This window comes from Triticum urartu, chromosome 7 (genome assembly GCF_003073215.2).
Source record: "Triticum urartu cultivar G1812 chromosome 7, Tu2.1, whole genome shotgun sequence".
NCBI classification, from domain to species: domain Eukaryota; kingdom Viridiplantae; phylum Streptophyta; class Magnoliopsida; order Poales; family Poaceae; genus Triticum; species Triticum urartu.
The window spans coordinates 618,759,706-618,765,949 of record NC_053028.1 but is presented as its reverse complement, the minus strand read 5'-3'; positions in this window follow the sequence as shown (position 1 = coordinate 618,765,949).

Below are 6,244 nucleotides of genomic sequence, written 5' to 3'. Positions count from 1 at the left end.
AAGGACCAAACATAGATACAGGACGAACTCATAACAAGGGGATTATTATCATTTACAAGAAGCTTCGATGATAAGTTCCACATCGGGTCCCTGGGCATGAACGCAAAGGATCAAGGTCGACTCCCACTTCTTCAATGCATAACCTTTCATTTTACTTCTCGCTTTTGATGAGGCTTAGTGTAGAAATTTTATCTGGCGAAACAACAGAAGAGTATGACTCGCGAAAACTTTCAGGTTCATACGGTTTGGGGAAGGCATATGTTCAACCCATTGATGCATCTTAGGAGCATATACCACAATTTCAGGAATAAATAACACAAGCTCGATAGTAGAGCATGCTGGAGAAAGCAGAGGATACAATTTACCAAAGGCATTATTTATCCGAGGAAAGGCTCACAAGCTTATAGAATATGAAGGACGATGTAGGATAAAATCCAACAAAGGATCTGGTGGTCCACAAGGGATCTGATGTGAGCATCGGTACTCAACCAGAGGAAGAAGGAATGCAAGGAGATCAGTTTATAGAAACAACTGACTAACTCAAAGTTCAAATGCAAAGGAATTATCAATTCCAAGACGAGGGATCAGAAGCAATGCTCTGATTAGGTATGGATAAGTTGAATAGCCTTAGGGGTACAATCGATGGCAAAATTTAATTGGTCGAGATCCAGCTCATGTTTAAAATGACGTCTGAGCCAGAAGGATGAATTCTAGGATCTGATTGAGGATTGCGTGCATTCGCAACATATTGTATCAATGGGCTCAAAATGATAGTGGCAAAGGATGCCAATAAGATTACTAAAATTATGGGCTTAACCATAATGCAAGCAAGCAAGAATTTCAAGAGCAATAAGCTGCTGGGGATTTTCGGAAGATCAAATAGTATTTTGAAGACTTTGGTGAAACACATGAACAACTGGGGAGAAACAAATCCTCGGTGCGTGTGAGGATTAATTTGTAGGTGTATTCAGGTGACAAGGAACTGCAAGGCAGTAGGCACAAGGATTCTCGGAACAACAACCAGTATTTCGGGGTATCTTGTAATAATAAGAGCAACCGGGGACTATGGTAAGAATGGCAAGTGCATGTAGTTATCTATAGGGGTTGACGGTGGAAGGGAGTTGCAAACGCAATGAGCACAAGTTCTCGCGATAGCCTCAGAGAGTATCTTCTGAATCTTTTGGTGCAGCAGGCGATCATCTGTAATAAGGGGCTCTCAGAAAGGAAGTAATTACGAGAACCTAGAGTTAGAGTTAGCAAAAACTTTTAACCCGAATAGAAGAGAGATCAGATTCCCAGAGTATAGACAAGGAATAAAAGATCCTAATACCACCCAATGGAGACGTGGGCCCGTAAGCCGCACAACCATGCTAGTAAAAGTTTGTTTCTTAATCACTAGACTCAGTTTCGACCAAGGAGTGTGGAAGGGGGATTCTATAGGCAGTCGGCTCTGATACCAACTTGTGACGCCCCTGATTCAATCGTACACTAATCATACACGCAAACATGTACGATCAAGATCAGGGACTCACGGGAAGATATCACAACACAACTCTACAAATAAAACAAGTCATACAAGCATCATATTACAAGCCAGGAGCCTCGAGGGCTCGAATACAAGAGCTCGATCATAGACGAGTCAGTGGAAGCAACAATATCTGAGTACAAACATAAGTTAAACAAGTTTGCCTTAAGAAGGCTAGCACAAACTGGGATATAGATCGAAAGAGGCGCATGCGTCCTGCCTGGGATCCTCCTAAACTACTCCTGGTCGTCGTCAGCGGGCTGCACGTAGTAGTAGGCACCTCCAGTGTAGTAGGAGTCGTCATCGACGGTGGCGTCTGGCTCCTGGACTCCATCGTCTGGTCGCAGCAATCGGGTATAGAAAGGGGGAAAAGAGGGAGCAAAGCAACCATGAGTACTCATCCAAAGTACTTGCAAGCAAGGAGCTACACTACATATGTATGCATTGGTATCAAATGGAATAAGGGTATCATATGTGGACTGAACTGCAGAATGCCGGAGTAAGAGGGGAATAGCTAGTCCTATCGAAGACTACGCTTCTGGCCACCTCCATCTTGCAGCATGTAGAAGAGAGCAGAAGGTAAGTCCACCAATTAGCATCGTGTAGCATAATCCTGCCCGGTGATCCTCTCCTCGTCGCCTTGTTAGAGAGCGACCACCGGGTTGTATCTGGCACTTGGAAGGCTGTGTTTTATTAAGTAACCGATTCTAGTTGTCATAAGGTCAAGGTACAACTCCAAGTCGTCTTGTTACCGAAGATCACGGCTATTCGAATAGTTTAACTTCCCTGCAAGGGTGCACCATATTTCCCAACACGCTCGATCCCCTTTGTCCGGACACACTTTCCTGGGTCATGCCCGGCCTCGGAAGATCAACACGTTGCAGCCCTACCTAGGCATAATAGAGAGGTCAGCATGCCAGTCTAAATCCTATGGCGCAGGGGTCTGGGCCCATCACCCATTGCACACCTGCATGTTGCGTATGCGGCCGGAAGCAGACCTAGCCCCCTTAATACAAGCGCAGGCTTACGGTCCAATCCGGCGCGCGCCGCTCAGTCGCAGACGTCACGAAGGCTTCGGCTGATACCACGACCTCGAGTGCCCATAACTGTTCCCGCGTAGTTGGTTAGTGCGTATAGGCCAGTTGCCAGACTCAGATCAAATACCAAGATCTTGTTAAGCGTGTTATTTTGAAATAACTACGGACGTTGACCAGGGCCAGGCCCACCTCTCTCCTAGGTGGTCTCAACCTACCCTGTCGCTCCGCCACAAAGATTCACTCAGAGGGCCGTCGGGACAAACATCCTTTCGGACCCAATCCGTGAATCACTCGCAGGTACTCTTCGAGCCGACCCGTCTTTAGTCACCACAAGTATCATATATTATGTATAAGTATATACCTGTGATCACCTCCCGAGTGATCACGACCCGATAGTATAGCATGGCAGACTGACAAGAATGTAGGGCCACTGATGATAAACTAGCATCCTATACCTAGCATTTAGGATTGCAGGTAAGGTATCAATAGCTGTAGCAACAATGACAGGCTATGCATCAGAATAGGATTAACGGAAAGCAGTAACATGCTACACTACTCTAATGCAAGCAGTATAGAGAAGAGTAGGCGATATCTGGTGATCGGGAGGGGCTTGCCTGGTTGCTCTGGCAAGAGAGAGGGGTCGTCAACACCGTAGTCGTACTGGGTAGCATCGGCGTCGGTCTCGTAGTCTATCGGAGAGAAGAGGGGGAAGAAACAATAAATATTAAGAAAACAGATGCATAGCGATGCATGACATGACAAGTAGCAGTGCTAGGGGTGCCCTAACGCGGTATGAGGTGGTACCGGTGAAGGGGGGAAACATCCGGGAAAATATCCCCAGTGTTTCGCGTTTTCGGACAGATGAACCGGAGGGGGAAAGTTGCTTGTTCGCTATGCTAGAGATGCGTGGCGGACAAACGGGCTGCGTATCCGGGTTCGTCTCGTCGTTCTGAGCAACTTTCATGTACAAAGTTTTACCATCCCAGCTACGGTTTATTTTATATTAATTTTAAAAGATTTAAATCATTTTTAGGATTTATTTAATTAATTTAATTCAACATTATCGAGAACAGTGCACGCTGACATCAGCATGACATCAACCTGACGTGTGGGTCCAGTGGGACCCACCTGTCATACACTGTTAGGTTGATTAGGGTTTAGGTTAACCTAATTACTATTTAATTAAACTAACAGGTTAATTAGATTAATTAAATAGGATTAATTAACTTAATTAACTCATTAATTAATTAATTAATTAATTTTTTCTTTTTTTATTTCGTTCTCAAGGGGCGGGCCCCGTTTGTCATAGGCCCAGGGGGGCTAGCGGGTGCTGGGCGTAACAGGGCGGGCGCCCGACAGAGGCGACCTCGGGCGTGGCGTCGCCCGAGCGAGAGCGCCGGCGAGCAGGGCGGCCGCGGCGCGGGCGGGGCCGGGCGGAGGACGACGAGGGAGGGGTGGTTGGGGCGCGGCCGTCGGCGTGAGCAGCGGGCGGAGGCGATGGCGACGGCAGGCGGGCAGCAGCGGCAGAGCACGCGCGGGCGGCGGCCTCTAGTGAGCGCCGGCGGGGAAAAGCAACAGGGAGCAGCGAGCAACAATGAGCCACGGCGGCAGCGGCGCACGGGCATGAGGAAGAGTGGGCTTGGCAAGGGCGCAGGCCGAGGCGGGGAACGGCGGACGCGCGACCAGTGGCGGGCGCGGCCGAACACGGCGCGGCAGCGTGCGCGCGGGGCACAGGGGGAGGGGCTGCAGGCGGGCAGCGGGGCCGCGGTGGCTGGCGCCGGCTGTGGCGGAGCGGCGCGGGGCCGAGGGGCTTGCGCGGGCACGCGGAAGTGGGTGGCGGTCGGAGCATGGGCTCGACGCGAGCGAGGCGACGGGGAGCAGCAGTAAGGCGAGGCCACGCGCGAGCGCGGGCGTGCGCGCGCGTGAGCGGCGGTGACCGCGGGGAAAGGAGGAAGGGGGGTGCCTCACGGGGTAGTGCAGGGATTCGGGCAGCAGGGGTTGAGGAGGAAGACGGAACGACCGAGCGTCGGGGAGGCTAGCGGCCATGGCATCCTGCGAGGTGGCGACCCGGGCGGCGGCGACGACGAGCGCCGAGGCGCGGTCGTGGGCGCGTCGGGCCGATGGGATTGGGGCGGTTTGCCTCGATCCAGATCTTGCAAAGGAGGGAGAGGAAGGAGTGCGAGGGGGGGAATGGGGATCGGGTTAGGGTTTTCCCCGAGTGAGGGGGATATGAAGGAGGGCGTGGGGCGCCGGCTGGGCCGGCCTGATTGGCCTCGAGGCCATCTGGGCCGTGGCCCAGCGGGGAGGGAGGGGGTTCTCTTTTATCTTTCTTTTTTTGTTTGTTTTACATTTTTGTTTTGTTTTCTGTTTTTATGTTTTTCTTATTTTCTTTTCTATTTTATTTATTTTAGTTAGCAAAACAGCTTTGCAAAAATATAACCCCTACTCCTAAATTAGCATAATAACATAGGCCACCTACTCCAAAAAGTTTGGTGATTATATAAACTAGATTAACATTTGTTTAGTATTTAAAAGCATTTAAATAATTGTTTTGCTGCTGTTTTACTTACTATAGCGCATTTAAATACTTTACAAAAATGTGGTTTCTTCACCAATATTTAATATGGATTATTTGGCTCACTCCGAACATTTTAGTTTTAATATTTGAAAACTTTTATTGTTTGCTTGATTTTGAATTTAAATTCGAACCTTTTTCGAACTAACACGAGATTAGCAACAGTAATCGAGGTGACATGGCATCATTAGCAGAGGTTCACTATAGCCTAATTATCCGGGCATCACAGCCGGGCAATGTGCGAGCAGTGTCTGGGCGGTCCGTTGGGACGTTTGAGGAGTCTGACTGTAGATGCTCTCACACTGGCTTTGCCTAAATTCTGCTCTGGTTATCTGTTACATAGATGAATTCAGATTGTTTTGTCCCCAATAGATTTTGGGCACATCCCTATGGGTTCTTATTGTATTTTTGTTTTTGGTAGGGCAAAGGTGATCATCAGGGTGCCAGCTGAGCTGCCCCATTAGCACGAGCTAAATAGGTCGTTCCTGGGCCTGTAGATAGGGCACGCTAGATGGCACTGCATGAACCTTTTATCTGTTTTATTATTTATTTATATATATGGTCTAAAAACAATCCAATAGGCCAAAATGACCAAATATCCATCAGGCTGAACAACACGTGGGCCTTTGTGTGTGACGTGTCGACAGGCTAGCCTGATTAGCAAAGAGGTCATGCTTGGGCCTAAGTATGACATGACTCGTTTACTAATCAGGTCTCGATGGGCTGTGTCGTGCCCGGCACAATACATGCCTGCACTCAATGACAAAAATATGTCCAAACCGTGCGGTCCGAATGATTGAGGTGATTTGAGGGTTGTTTAGAGATGGCATGGGAAAAACAAACACGGTATGATTAAACCACCAACAAACACATACTCTCTCCATTCCATAATGTAGTGCTTTCTCTATGCTCGTGCTTCAACTTTGACCGTAAATTTAACTAGCAAGACCGATTACGGCGGGAGCAGAAGTTATATCAGTGAATTCGTATTTGAAAAAAGTTTTCAATTATATAATTTTTTCTCCCGCCGCAGTCGGTCTCGTTGGTTAAATTTATGATTAAAGTTGAATCTCGAGAAGCACGGACACACTATATTTTGGAATGAAG